This window comes from Gadus macrocephalus, chromosome 9 (assembly GCF_031168955.1).
Source record: "Gadus macrocephalus chromosome 9, ASM3116895v1".
In the NCBI taxonomy this organism is placed as follows: Eukaryota; Metazoa; Chordata; class Actinopteri; order Gadiformes; family Gadidae; genus Gadus; species Gadus macrocephalus.
In genome coordinates, this window is record NC_082390.1 from 17,340,849 (window position 1) to 17,356,193 (window position 15,345).

Genomic DNA, 15,345 nt, shown 5'->3' on the forward strand with positions numbered 1-15,345 from the left:
TAACGTTTTGACAATGCTTATGGTCATATCACTGACTGCATTGTTTTGACGATAACAATGCGAGGGAGAGAGAGAGACTGAGATGCAAAGAAATGATGTGGAAAATAGATCTGCCACTTCATTGTGCCACGAGATGCCAAGAGCAATACGATACAGCAAGCTAGTCCAAGTTGCATCGCTCTCTAATTTCATCCAAACCATTTGCCTAGTTTTGACGCTAATGTGAGCTTAATATATACTTCCCAGCTAATTCAGTGATTATTCTATTACTTAACGTAGTGCGGAATAAATTCTCCACCGTGTCAGTTGCTGGTATATCATGCATAGCAGGGGAAACATGCAGACCGAGACGGGGAATACAAAGGAGCCATAGGGGGAATTATCTAGCTGTAAAGGAGACGTTGTAAGTCTTGGCTCCATCAAGCATTTAGTCAGTCCCTTCCTCTCCCATAGAACAGTTTCCAATAAGTGTCCAGGCAGTGTTAAATCAACCATTCATGGTTTTACACTGTGGGCATGTTCCCACATTCACCATTAGGTAACATAAAATTTGATAATAATAATGCAAGGCAGTTACAATGATTCAATTTGATTTATTTAGTCTCTCTTTGTTTTTGTCGTGATATATATTTTGAGTTTGGTGTAAGCGTCAGGCCGATGCCATAAAAGGTAAAGCGGAGCACAGGAATCTGTCAAAGTCATCGAATATCACTTAGGGGTAAACGTGCTGTGACACCACACCAGACGCATGACAGTTTGAGGCGTTCTGAGCAACAGTAGAGAACAGTAGAGAGAGTGGGGGGGCACCTGCTCCTCACACACACACACACACACACACACACACACACACACACACACACACACACACACACACACACACACACACACACACCCCCACACACGTACGCACACACACACACACACACACACACACACACACACACACACACACACACACACACACACACACACACACATGCATATACACACACCCCCACACACGTACGCACACGCACACACACACACACACACACACACACACACACACACACACACACACACACACACACACACACACACACACATACAGCAACCCCTGCTGACACCCTAACCTGCAGGCCCTTAGGAAAGACGATCTGCCTTCCAGATCCCAAAGAAAAACTTTCCAGGCCCTGTCGTATTTCCTTCCTCTAATTCAACCCAGATGCAGATCCCCCCCCCCCCCCACCCCCACACACACTCACACACACACACACCTCCTGCCCTCGCTCTCTCTGCTCCGTCTCCCTCCCACCTGCCCGCTGACCTGCAGGGACCCCAGAAGGTAGCCCCCCCATTCACCGGCTCAGAGGGTCTATGACGGGGTCCACGTCCAAAGGAGGCACCAGGAATACTACCCTGTCGCCCACACACACAACGACCCCTCTCCCCACCCCTCTCCCCACCCCCTCCCTCCCACCCCTGGGTCCCCCCCCCCCCCCCCCCCGGCCCCCCTCCCCTATCTTCATGCTTCGTTCCAACAACCTTCAGTCCAAACCCCCCAGGTAGACGGACGTGGACCAGCGGTAACAAAACACCTTCTGCTACCACTAGACTAAAAATACCCCCGAAAGGAAACGCTATCACACGTCTGCATCTCGTCCAGCTTCAGCTCACCAATAAACACGTCCAATACGTTCAAATTGTGGCTTTTGTTTTGAGGGGGACGGACGGGGGAGGGTTGGGGGAGGGTTGGGGGGATACTGGTGGTCTGGCGAGCTCTGCGCTTCTCCCCATGTCGCGTCGGTATCTCTTTTGTCTCATTGGATTAAAATGAAAAACAGAAAAAAAAACCCGGGGAGGGAGAATGTGATTGTTGGATGATGGACACCGTCAACCAACCACTCACAGGCTGACACATCTCAGCCTTAATTGGATTGCCGGGGCCATCCCCCCCCCCCCGATGACAGACGTGGGGGTCTCTCAGGACCACTGTCTGTCTCTCTCCCCTGGATGCCCCACCCACACCCACACACCCCCCACCTCCCCCGCCCTAGTAAATAATCGCTTACCATTAATTGTGTTTTTGTGTTAGCGTGTGTGAGTAGGAGAGTTGTGGGTGAGTGTGTGGGTGGGTTGGGGGTAATTAGGACAATGCCTTTTTCGCCACACTCTGAAACAGGGAGTCCCACTATGAGTCCAGGCAGATGCCTTTTCACGGGGAAGAGAGACGCTCAGCCGTCGAGACCTGCCAATCACAGCTAAAGAGCTCTCCATTTCCTCTCCCGCGCCGCGGCTCCCTATTCCCTTCAGTCAGTTTATTCCAAACACAATTTTAAAATGCCGGGGATTAAGCAGGTAGCAAACAGGCCCAGTCTGTCGGAGGGAATAAGGGATCCCCAGCCTATATGTGCATCGTCTGCCTGGCTCTATCTACAGCTGCAGTGGTTGGGGGTGGGAGGGGTTGGAGGCGGGGTGGGTGGGTGGGGGGGTGGGGGGGGGCTCTTGACTAACAAATTATTATGGTGCTCACACTTAGGGGACCGTGGGACTGTTATCATGAGAAGGATGTACTGTTATCATCAAGATAGACACGCGCAAAGTGTGCCCCTGTTTCAGAAAACCTCAATGTCACGCTTGCACTAATTACTGTCTCGCTTTGGGAAGCAGTGGCTGCACAGGGCCTCCTCCAGGCCTCCGCTCCGCCCCTGACCGCACGGCCGCCGCCGCAGCGAGCACCCTGAATCAACAGCCACGGTACATCTGACACAGTAGTTTACCCTCTCGCCCCGTGCCTCTCCCTGACTCTGCCGTTACACGCAAAGGCATTAGCGGTGAACCGGCAGAGAGCAGGTGTACAATAGCAAACATCTTTGAGGATCACTGAAGGAGACTGCCATTGTTATTTTTACACCTACCCTGCGGGGCATTTGTCAAACAAACAGCAGGCCAGCATATCATCTGATAACATAACCTTAATGGTACGCAAGTACATTAAACCTGTTAAGATATGCATCCCCCTCCACCTCCACCACCACCACCACCACCACCAACAGCATCAGCCAAGAGCGGGAGAGGGGGTCAGTGGAGGAGTCACGGCCGTTGAGCGGCGTTGTGCTGTTGTGCATGGCTGACAGGCTGCAGCATGCAGGCCAGAGTCTCATCTGGCTGCTCTGTGAGCACTTTGGGGCCAGGGAGGGAGGGAGGCTGCTCTGGTTTAGCATAAAAGATATCCTTGACCAGGAATGGAGGGAGAAAAAAACATGCCCCCCCCCCCCCCAAAAATGAAAAGCTTTCAAACACACAGAGAGAAAAAAAAGCAAGGGTAATTTCAACACATCTCGGCACATGGTGAAAAGGAAATGCAATCTTAAATGTTACTTAGAGAGATGAAAAAAACAACAGCCAACGTGCTGTAACTTTCTTTTTTTACTAAAACTCTGATATAATATGAGAGCAAAGTGATTGCAAAAGTGGATTTGAATTCTCCTGAAACATCGCCGTCCGTCGCGTTCAGGGGAGGAAATGGACAGCCACTTTGGGAAATTCAATTCACTTGTCGTCCTCTGTGGGAGAGATTGAATCATGGAGACATTTGAGGTGATTTAATGGTGTTACATGCGCGCAGTGCAGCTCCATGGCTTAAACCCAGTCTGTCCATGGATTATCGAGTTCAGTGGAAAATCAGTCACTTCTCTAGAGTCCATTTGACTGAGAGAAATGGATGGACATGAACAGGCATTGTGAAAGTGATCTGTTTGGTGGAGTAGTATCTGCAGTGATGGATTTAGGATCTGTCACAATTGTAGAAATTGCTGGTAATTTCCACAGCTCCGTTTTATACTTTGACACTCTACTCTGTCTTGGGAAAAAATATATTTAGGTATATTGGTTACAAGAGTTATGTATTCTTAACGCTGCTATTATATTTTAGATGGAAAGAGTTTGAACAGAAACATTTGCAGGCTTTGTGGAAGCACTGGTTTTTGTAACTAGGTTAGCACTTCATCCTAGCCTAATGTAAAGCACATGGTATAGTGAAGCTTTTTCTACAATGCAATACCTGAAACATTCTTATTCATAATACTTTACTGTATCATGATGTTAATAATAAACGTTATTCTACCTGATATTATCTTATTCTAATATTTGCTCAAATGTAGAAAACATAATGTAATGATAAATTAATTGAATGTAACCATTCTGATCATACTCTTTATGTTTGGTCCGGTGGGATTATCCTGCTGTTATCCACGTTGAGGGTCTTCCACCCTGACCATGCATATGAAGAATGACCCAGTCCTTCCTCGTGAACTGCACAAGGGGGCCGTGGGAGTTTTGCGGTTCTGGAAACAAGCTTGAGCAGTCTTCTTCTTTATTTTTCTTTTCGGGGTGAAATCGCAGCAACATCCTCTGTCTCACATGTCCTCTCTCTCGCATTATGAGCCGAGCTGACCGCATCCTCGGACCACTTCACAAGATAAATAATTGAACTCTCAACAGCCCTTGATGCACAAAAATTGCTCCTCCAGCTGCCACTTCTTCTCCTGCTGCTTTGTTCTCAAGAGCAACAACAACAAATGGAGCTTCGCCACACAGAATAGATGAAGAAGAAAAAGAGAAAAAATACCAACTACACAAAATAAAATACACTCTGCCATGATAACACACACAATCTCGGGTCGCACTGCTCCTACTCGGATGATTTGCGCCTTTAGAGGTTGCTATGTGTTGTACAAATAGAAATAAAGAAAGCATCAAAAGAGACTAAAGTAGTGTGTTTTATCCCAATAGAAGACACCATCGGCACTTAATGGTTTCCAGCAACGTTTTTTCTCTCTTTTCAATAATCAGAGGGAAAGGCAGCAGAGGTTTAACGGCAGAAATGCGAGTGAACTTCACATGTTGACCTATAGGTGGCAGTGTGCTACCATAGAACGCAGCTATAGACGGTTGGATGGAGGCGCTTGGCAGAGGGAGTCTTGGGGCTGTGCTGTAGATTTAATTAGACAGAAACAGATTCTCACATGTTCATTTCTCAGCTGCCTCCCATCCATTTCTTTACAGTCTGTTGGGGGGAGGGGGGGAGGAAGAGAGAGAGGGAGAAACGCTTTATGGTCCAATTGTAACTTTAACTGGGCGCACAAAAGGAACCCTAACCCTAACCACACATTCATAGCATAAAGGCAAGTGTTAAGACCTTGCTTCACACCTCCTACAGGCGACCATTACAGCAGGTAGATCTGTCAAAATCACACAGCAACTGCCAAAACGCCTAAGAAATAGAGCTGAACAATGTTCCTCGTGGAAGAAGACAATGCTTCTTACTTATCATGTAGGTCTTTCATTCATAAATGTGTAATAGCCATCTTATATGCAGAATATTTTTTTTGAGACCATTTTATTCATGGCTATTTCTCTCCAAATGTCAAAAAGCTGAAAAAAATACTATCACTTCAAACCTTTTTCCTAATTTTTTTAATACTTTTTTATTCATGTCGATTTGAGTGAGACTAGATTCGTGCACACACAGACACTAATTCAATAAAGGAAATACTGTCTCATTCCAAAACGCAACAAGTCATTGGTGCTTGTATTAGCAACAAAAGAAAGTGGATGACAAGACCAGGGGACCCAATAACCACGCATAACTGGTGTAGTATCGCCGACGGGCGCGACCACCACTTCAGCCGCTGGCACCCTGGACCAAAGCAAGGTGTGACTGGGTTCAAACCGGCCTGCCGGGCCCCTTTGAACTCCATGGAGAGGAGACGACTCTCCTTTGGATGTGCAAACCATAAATTGTCCCTTTGGCAGAGAGCCACAGCGAGAGGCTAAGGGAGAGTTAGAGGCGGTGTACGGATAGGGCTCTCTTATTGTGCTGCTATGACAGACAGGGCGCATGATCAGACGGGATAGAGATACGGGCTTTCCTTTCCAGATTAATTAAAGAAAGGATCAATTAACAGTGATGAAAACCATGGCGGCGTACAGACGAGCTGATAGGCCAATCAAGCCTTGAAATGCAGAGCAGTTGGCATGTTTTATCTCTCCAAACTTAATTGCAATTTTCCAGAGGGAATGACGTGATCAAAATGGCAGAGTGGAATTAGCATTGTATGAATAACGTATTTACACCGTCTTAAAAGAACAGTGGCCTTTCTGCCTGTGATTTTTTCACAGTAAATCCTTATTCCGTTGACGGAAGTCGGAAACTGGTGGCGCCACCAGAAGACGAGTTCTTAATTTCAACATTTATTCTTTCCTTTCCTCTCGCTCACCGCTCACCTTTGTCATGGTAATCATGCACAGGGCTGCACTGTTCAACATTAGCTTTTGCTGAGTAGCAAATTGTCTTGGCTGAGGACAATTTGTCCTACACTGCCCAATCATGCCAGATGCATGTGGTTATACAATATGGAGCATTCATTTGCATATTTGGACTTGATATTCCTCCGCTTATCGTCACCAGCTCCACAAAGATGCTGAGATATGACCTTGCTTCGGTGCAGGAATGTTCTGGATTAAAATGAATGGAATTATCCCTTAAAATAACCCACTTTTAACTCGACCCCCAACATGAAAATTATAAATACAGGTTTTGAATTATAATGAAGATGTGCACCACACAACACAGTCGTTGACAAATTGAACAATGACCTTTGAACCCATAGGGCAAGGGTTATTTCTCTGAGGTCAGCCTACATTGCAAAGGTAAGTTGCAGAGCTTTTTTAATGTACCATGTCGACTGGATTTTGTATTATTTATTAATACGATAACATTGCACCATAACAAAGCTTTCCCCCCTCTACGAAGCTTCTTCAGGTGAATGTGCCATCCATGGTCTTTAACAATGTTGCCACATGCTTGTTTTTAATAATTAATCGAGTGATTGTAACAATATTAGCAGAGATTACCAACACACACCTACACACCTACCACACCTACACACACACCTACACACACACCTACACACGCACACGCACACACACACACACACACACACCTACACACGCACACGCACACACACACACACACACACACACACTGCTCATTACCTTGGGAACACAGCCCCACAAAAAAGCTAATTTCCTGTTGAAGAAGACGATGTCACCCCGATTGACCCCAGATATTCCCATCACCACCGGCCAATGTTATAAGGGACGGCTTATTGAGCTCCCTCAGCTGGAACCCCACCCGTGATTTATGAGCTGGAGCAAGCTGCACTTTTAATTATTATCTATTTCTTATTTTTTGACCGATAACAACAAATATATGTTAAGAAATTCATCCAGAAAAAAATCTTGTCTGCAGTGCTGGGTCGACTTAAATATTAAATATGTTTGGAATATGTATGAAGATATAAATGTAGTGCTCAAAAAAAACGATTCCCACAAAAAATCTCAGAATCTGTGCAATTGGCTGAATGATGTGCGTCCCTCTCCTAGAACCATGAACAACATCCAGGGTTCTGCAGTATATTTACACGGCCCTCGGGTCAGCACCTTCCGCAAGTTTCCATCTGTGACATGCAGCACCCCCCCCCCCCCCCCCCCCCCCCCGACTTGGTTGGTCTCTGACTCACCGTGGCGCCACCCCACCAGCGAGCTCCAGACTGGCTCTTGTCGGTAACGAGATGCGAGATGGAGCGGCTCCCTAAGTGAGTGTGTCCTGGTCATTACGGCCGCGGTGCTGGAGAACCCGGAGATGGTGAGCGGTGCGCTCACCGCTCTCTCTCTCTGTTCCCCACATGAGAGCCTCGCCTCCCCAATGAAAAAAGAAAACAATGATGGAAAAAAAATGCACTTATCTACCTAATGGCCGTGGCTGAGGCAAATCATATGCATTTTGAGGCGAGGAATCCCCGGATTTGAGGCGTGTTATCACTGTCAGTGCACCTCATGACCGTATTAAGAGGCTGTTTCCCCCTGCTCCATTCGTCATGAACATGAGGCACACATCCATGGCAACATCCCTGCAAAGGCAAATGTCATATCACAGGATCAGTCGTTCATTTCAGAATCTTCTCCCTGACTACTCCTGTCTGAACTCTACTATTCATGTCTTCATTGTCTGATAAGACGCAAAGAACAAGTGCTCAGTTAAATGCATGACAATGGAGAATACATGTTATATATTTAGAACTCTATTTCGAGTCCTAAATAACCTCTGCATGTCTCCTACCCTTTCATCAAGACTGTTGTATTGTACTCCTGCCGTGGTTATGATGGCTGCTCAGACTGTACTTTAGCACCATCCATTATCTCTAAAGCGTGCTTCCTACATGACTCAGAATGTCACTCTAGACCAGAGCAACGGCAGTAATTCTAATGTGTTTGTGCATGTGGTTTGATGATACAGCCGTTGTGCAGTCATTTGCCTCAAAATGGCAACATAATATAATAGACCGTTTGCGGGGACAGGTTGATAAGAATTGTCTAGACAAGTGATGCTGCCGTTACAAAGTTACCACGTCATTGTAATGTCCATCTTCGTTTAGTTTCAGCTTTAGCATTTGTCTCAAATTCACGGTGGGCTTGGCAAAGGGAGTAGCTGTAAATATTTTGCACTGCACAACACAAGACAACAAAGGACAACACTCCAGTCCGACAACAACAAACTAAAGCTTTTTTTATTTTGCAGGGCAAAGGAATTACTACTTTAATGTTGTGAACTAATTATCTGGTAAATCAAAGCAGCAGTGCCCTGCCAATATCCAATTTTATCTAAAAGCACTCTTATTTTATTTTAATATATTTGGTCAATCACTGCAACTAAGCTGCACCAGTGTTTTTCCTTGTGGGCGGTGGCAGTGATTTCTTCCCATGTGGTGGGGACACAGTTCCTTAACAGCTCAATCATATCACATGGACTATTGACGGCGTCCTGTCAATAGCCGGCCCTGGGAGGGTTAGCTATTTGCACACTGACTGATTGACTGTTTCTTAATCGACACATAATTGGTGACAAAGACCTTTCAATGAAGTGTCACTTGCCGGAGCATTCGTGATATTTCACAGCCTGTCTCATTTTGTGTTGGACGCAGTCCCGAATGTTGGATCTGTCGCGAGGAACACGCCGCGGCAGCACGCATGCTGATAACAGGAAGATACAACGTGTCTGCAGCCCAGCAAAATAACTTGACGGTGTTACAAACGTATTAGTGCTTTTAAATAAACCGTGCTTGTTTTAGGAAAATAAATACTCTGACATCCTAGCTATATGTATGTGATGTGTACAAACGTTAACATGGAATACATGTACGCACAGTCGCACACACTCATGCAAGCACGCACACATGCAAATGCACAAAAAAAACCCGATACGTTTATGTACAATATTTTTATATATATATATATATTTGTGTGATATGTGTGACATCAAGGTTCTCACAACAGCAATCCTCTAACAGTTGCCTGGAGAATTTTTTAACATCTATTAATGCCGAATTACTCCAATTACAAGCCTCCTTTGCAACCAGGCCCCCCTTCCCACTGCCTGCCTGAGATAGCGCCCACCTCTGGGAGCCAATCACCGTCTCCACCGCCACTGGCAGCAGATGTAAGCAATTTACTTCTGATTTCTTCATATTCAGTGTGAGACGAGCTCCTTGTGACCCCAACCCCGGAGCCTGCAGGATTCTAACCCTATCAAATTAAAGCTCTCTGCTCACTTATTCCCCAGCGCTGCTCCGGTGCTCAGCAGCCATCTCGCTGCATAGCAACGCCGCGCGGGCGTGCTCGCTCATACGCCCTGCCTCATCAGCTGCTATTAGGGAAAATATACAGTCCTCTAATTGGATGAGATTCAGCTAAGGAAGTGCAGTTAAAGGTCATTTTACACCGTGAGCCTCCTGCTCTTCAGAATAATTTCTATGTCCTCTGTCTTTGAAAGCTGTTAAACAATAGGGCCAAAGTTACAATCCCTTCCCTTCCCTTCTCTTTTTTCCTCTCTCGCTGACAGGGAGAGGGCCACGGGTCGTGATGGAAGCAGAGTGTTCTGAATCATGTCCCCAACATGGCCAGGTGACGTGCTGCTTGTTGCTCCCTGTCGCCCGCACCGCTGCCTCTCTCCCTGGCGGCTCCTCAACGTGTCCGGGGCCCCGGCGCCGTGACTCCATCGTTAGTCCGTTTCATACATTTACAAATGGACCCAATCTTTCCTTTCTGTTTGATGTTCTTCTGAATCGGTGTGGGTTTAACATCAGCGGTAGAAGTACAGAGGGCTGGCTGGCTGTTGGGAGGGGTATGAAAGAGGGAGATGAAAATAGGTCTTACTCACTGTCCTTTTGAAGTGGTTCATGTACTAAACAAAAAATCCAAATCTATTCTGAATAGGTAAGAAGAATAGGAGAATACACTTTCTGATAAACTTTTGACTATGTAGTATAGTACATCTTAATCAAGTATTTTAAACACAATACAGTTGAAGGAACTATCACATTCCTTTTTAAAAAAAGAATACATTTATATTTAAATTAAAATAGTTTAATTGAACTTAATATTTTGGTGAATCACAAATATAGAGGTGTAGCCTGTTTATTTATTTACTTATCTTTGGTTCCAATTTTATTTCACACAATAACCACTGAACTAACTATTCATCCTTGTATGCCTGTGTATATATTTATACAGCAGGTTAACACTTTGACTCTCCTTAAAGGACGATTAAAGAGCAGGCCGTCCCTGCGTGTGATATCGTGGAGTAGTGCGTGGGTCAACCAGCCTGAATAAATGCGGGAGTTGGGTCCGGACTCGCAGGAGTACTGCGGGACTTCAGAGCCTCCCTGTCAGCCAATTTTACAGCTGGGAGGGCAAAGGCCTTCTGAGCTCCACTGGAGAACTGAGAGGCATTCACCGAATGAGAGGGCCGGCCCAGAGTCCCACAGCTTCTCCCACCCTTTGTCCCCGTCTGAAAGGCCTGGCTGCCTGAAACGCTTCACTTGACACCCAGTGTTTGCTGTTTGGGGGGGGTGGGAGGCTGGGCGTGATTAAAGGAGGCGACACATACACATACACATACACATACATACCCTAAGCCTATCAATGACTCCCGCCACCCACCCCCTCCTACAGCCCCCCCCCCCCCCCCCCGCCCCCCCCCCGCGCTTCCACCCCAACGTACTGTATTTGCCCTTGCAGGTTGGTCGCTCAGCGAGAATGCAGCCTTCCATTGATCTGGGTCCGGTAAAGCCCCCGGCACGGCGGCCTTGTGGGCTTGATTCCACTCAGACGAACCCGTTGCAGTGAGCTGTGGTGGAGCCAAACACGCTGCATGCGCACAGCGTCTGGGAGCTGCCCTAAGCGATGTGCGTTCTGATGCTTAGCTTGGAAATCCCCCCGGCCCAGTCGGAGGCGTGGAGGGCTGTAGCCGTCTGCAGTGTCTGGTCGACCGCAGAACGGCGCTCCAGTTAGAGTCCCAAAAGCAGGACCTATTGGAGCACAGAGGTTTGTGCGCTTTCCATTTGATGAATGTTGCTCCAAATATACATTATTATTGATATTGTTTATTATTAAAACACACCTGTCCTTTGTACAAAGCGCATGCACGCACGCACACACACACACACACACACACACGCACACACACACACGCACACACACACACACACACACACACACACACACACACACACACACACACACACAGAGCCACGTGTCTATAAACAGCACGGCTGTGATTGCTGAGCCAACAGTCCTGCGGAAGACATCTGACAGATGCTCTTTGAGTTCTATTGGCTTAGAAATCGGCCGCCTGTCACCTTGCCCGTCTCAACAGGCCCAGAGGTGACCCCTCTGCCGCCGCGGCTCCGTGCGTTATCGGCCCTAACACAATTGGATGCACGTTCAGCATTCAGGGGTCGAAGAGGCGGCCGCCACTGAGGTGCCCTCGTGTACAAAAAGGGCCGACCTCTGGTGACCTCTGGCACCTGAACCATGACCCTCATTTACAAGCGGGTCACTCACGCAACAACTGCATTTACACCGGGGTCAGCTGAGATCTCTGTCCTCCAAACAGGTCTCCGAAAGCAAACATTTTTAATCATATAGTGTGCTGTGAGAGCGGGAACATTGCTGAACGCCGGCAGCGTATACACACGGGGTCACAACCCGACCTGCCCCCCCGCGGAGAATACAGTGATGCAAACCCAGGATCAACATGAACACCATCTTTGTCTCAACGCAAAACAAACAGACTCGCTCACACACACGCACACACGCACACGCACATACATTTACACATGCACATACACACACACACACACACACACACAAATACATACACATGCACATACGTGCACATACACACCCACACATGCACAAATACATACACATGCACAAATGCACACACGCACGAACATATACACAAATACATATACGCATGCACTTACATACACACACATCCTTACACATACACATGCTCATGAACAAATACGCACACGCACACACACACACGCACGCACAAATATACACGAACAAGCACACAATCACACATACACACATGTGCACACTCACACATACACTCACGCACACACACACACACACACACACATGTGAAGTTATTCAATGTGAATACGCACAAACTCAAACAAACATAGCACGATCTTTCACCCTGAAGTTAATTGCATTCTACAATACCGAACAAGCGCTAGAGGCTCACTCCAAATTATCTCTACTTGAAGCAAAAGATGGATTTGCCTCATCGTCTTATAGCCCTGTATAAATTGGAGGACTTAGAGGAGGAGAGAGGAGCAAATCTTTCGTTGATCTTACAATAACAGACCGGAGCTAGTCCTACGCCTCTTTTCACTTTAATGGACGTGTTTGAGGACAGTTTCAGAGACTTAGGATTTAGCTTTAGTCCTCAGCTTATTAATTGGACATCTCTGCTCCTCTCTCTCTAGAATGAGCAGCCAATTCAATTGGCTCCTTTGTATTAGCATTACAGGTGATTTCGGGACTTTTTTGCGTGGCACTGGCAGTATCATGCAAAAACAGGTGTCCTTTGGGTATGAAACACTCAAACCAACCCTCTTCTCCCTCCATCACTCTCTCTGTGCAACAGGGAGGACCAGGACTCGAGGTGATGGCACTGAGAGCATGGCTGCAGCTGATTGCTCTGTGTTGCAGCACCTACAGCTGGGCTGACACAGTACCCTTATTGCTGCTGAGACGTCTCAATAAGGGGGAGACAGGCTCCGTTTACCGTGACCTTCTGGCAACACTAAACGGGCTAAATAGGAATGACATAATGCACCATTTTATGGTTAATCAAATTCCCACAAAGCCTTGGAGCAGGGGACCAGTGCTACATTTGACAGATGTGTCCGTCCAGGCGTCTCTCTCTACTGCCTCTATCGCAGTCTCAGCACTATTCATGCAGTTTCATGTTTTATAATATTTTTATACTATCAAGCGTGATAGTTCAGCATTTGTTCCATATTCATTGTCTGGAGTGATAATTCAATTAGGAGCGTGTGTTGATGAAGCTGTTGGGGCTTTGACCATGTCAGATGATCACATGATTTATTATTATTATTATTTAGAGCGGAGCGGTTATTCATTTCAGAATTAACTGTACCTTGTTTCAATCGCACGGCGGTGTGGAATGAACAGCGCAAACACACGTGTCACTTGTCAACTTCCACTCTCTCATGATACATCCAGAGAGAGGGCGAGAGAGAGAGAGAGAGAGAGAGAGAGAGAGAGAGAGAGAGAGAGGGCGAGAGGGAGAGAGAGAGGGCGAGAGAGAGAGAGAGAGAGAGAGAGAGAGAGAGAGAGAGGGAGAGAGGGCGAGAGGGAGAGAGAGAGGGCGAGAGGTAGAGAGAGAGAGAGGGGGGGAGAGGAAGATAGATGGAGTGCTAGTGAGAAGACAGAGGGGCGAGATGGAGAGTGAGAGAGAGGGAAAAGAGAGAAAGGGAGAGTGAGAGAGAGAGAGAGGGGAGGGGGGGGAAATAGGAAGATAGAAGGAGTGTGAGTGAGAAGAGAGAGAGAGAGGGGAGGGGGGGGAAATAGGAAGATAGAAGGAGTGCGAGTGAGAAGAGAGAGAGAGAGAGTGGGAGAGGGGGAGAGAGGGGTCACAGCGACCGTGTGATGGTGGCTGACACCGGGGTTCAGCCTGCAGTCAAGGGAAGCAGTTGAAGATGAAGCAGACTCAGGGGCCAGACTCTGTGTGCAGGTGCCCCCTCGCTGCCCTGGCTCTCTTTCATCCCACCATCCACTCCCACATTGGCCCTGCCAGTGCCCTGCCTGCTATCCACCAATCAGGGCCCAGGGGGGGCGGCGGCACAGTGGGACACATCAAAGCGTTTCCTCGGTGAGAGGCTCTGGGCTGATGCTGGCACAACACAGAGGAGCTCACAAGAAGGCAGGGACAGCCAGTGGGGGGGGGGAGAAGGAAAAAAAGCCCGGTCCAAATGGAATGGAAAAAAGGAATCCAAGCAGAACAAAACATTTCATTCTCTTCACAAACCAGCATAATGCCAGCCTTGAGTCCAAAAAAACAGACCCAGACACATTTTGCTCATTGCCTTCAGCCAATAGCCCCCTTGAGTGTGTGAACAAGGGGTTTAATTTAATTAAGAAAATCCAATCTTCCAGTTTGAGGCAACAAAGTTAGATCTGAAGGAGCACAATATGTTCCCGTCCTTCTTTCTTAAATTGGAATTTCATAGGTGAAATGAAATCAAAGCGTTGCCGAGCTGCCCCATCTCTTTTGAGTTGCTTTCCGTACGTGAAGATGACAGAATTTGCTACATTTTGACACACGGGCAAACAAGCACACATACAGACAGATACAAAAAAAAAGGAGGAGGATGCTTAATGGCTGACAGATAATAAAAGGTCAAAGAGATATCTAACTTAATCCTTCTTTTGAAGAAGGAAAAATAAACAGCTATGACTGATTCTAATCGACACCTATCCCATTTTGCCACCGTATTGCGGTGTGCGGTAAGGTCTTCCCACTGAATCATATCACCTCTTCATGTTCTCTCCAAACTTCTAATGACTTTCTTTGTCAAAGCTCTTAGAGTGAGAAGGGGCTTTGTGACTACGAAGTACCCTTCACTTGCAGGGAGCTGCCCACACAGAATGCATTTGGCTTTACAATACAAGTGTGCCCGGTCCCTGAGAGAGAGTGACGCACAAGCCTGCAAGCTTTTGCATATGTTAAGGAGGATTACGGGCTCCTATGGGAGAGAGGATGCTTCGGGGCCAGAAGTTCTGCACAAACACTGGGAACCGGCGAGGGGGAGGGACCCCCTCGCCTCCACACTCAAAGGTGTATGAAGACTACCGCGATAAAAACGCGCTCTCGCAACCAGAACCTATATAAGAGACGTGACTATTAATGGCCTTTTAAGG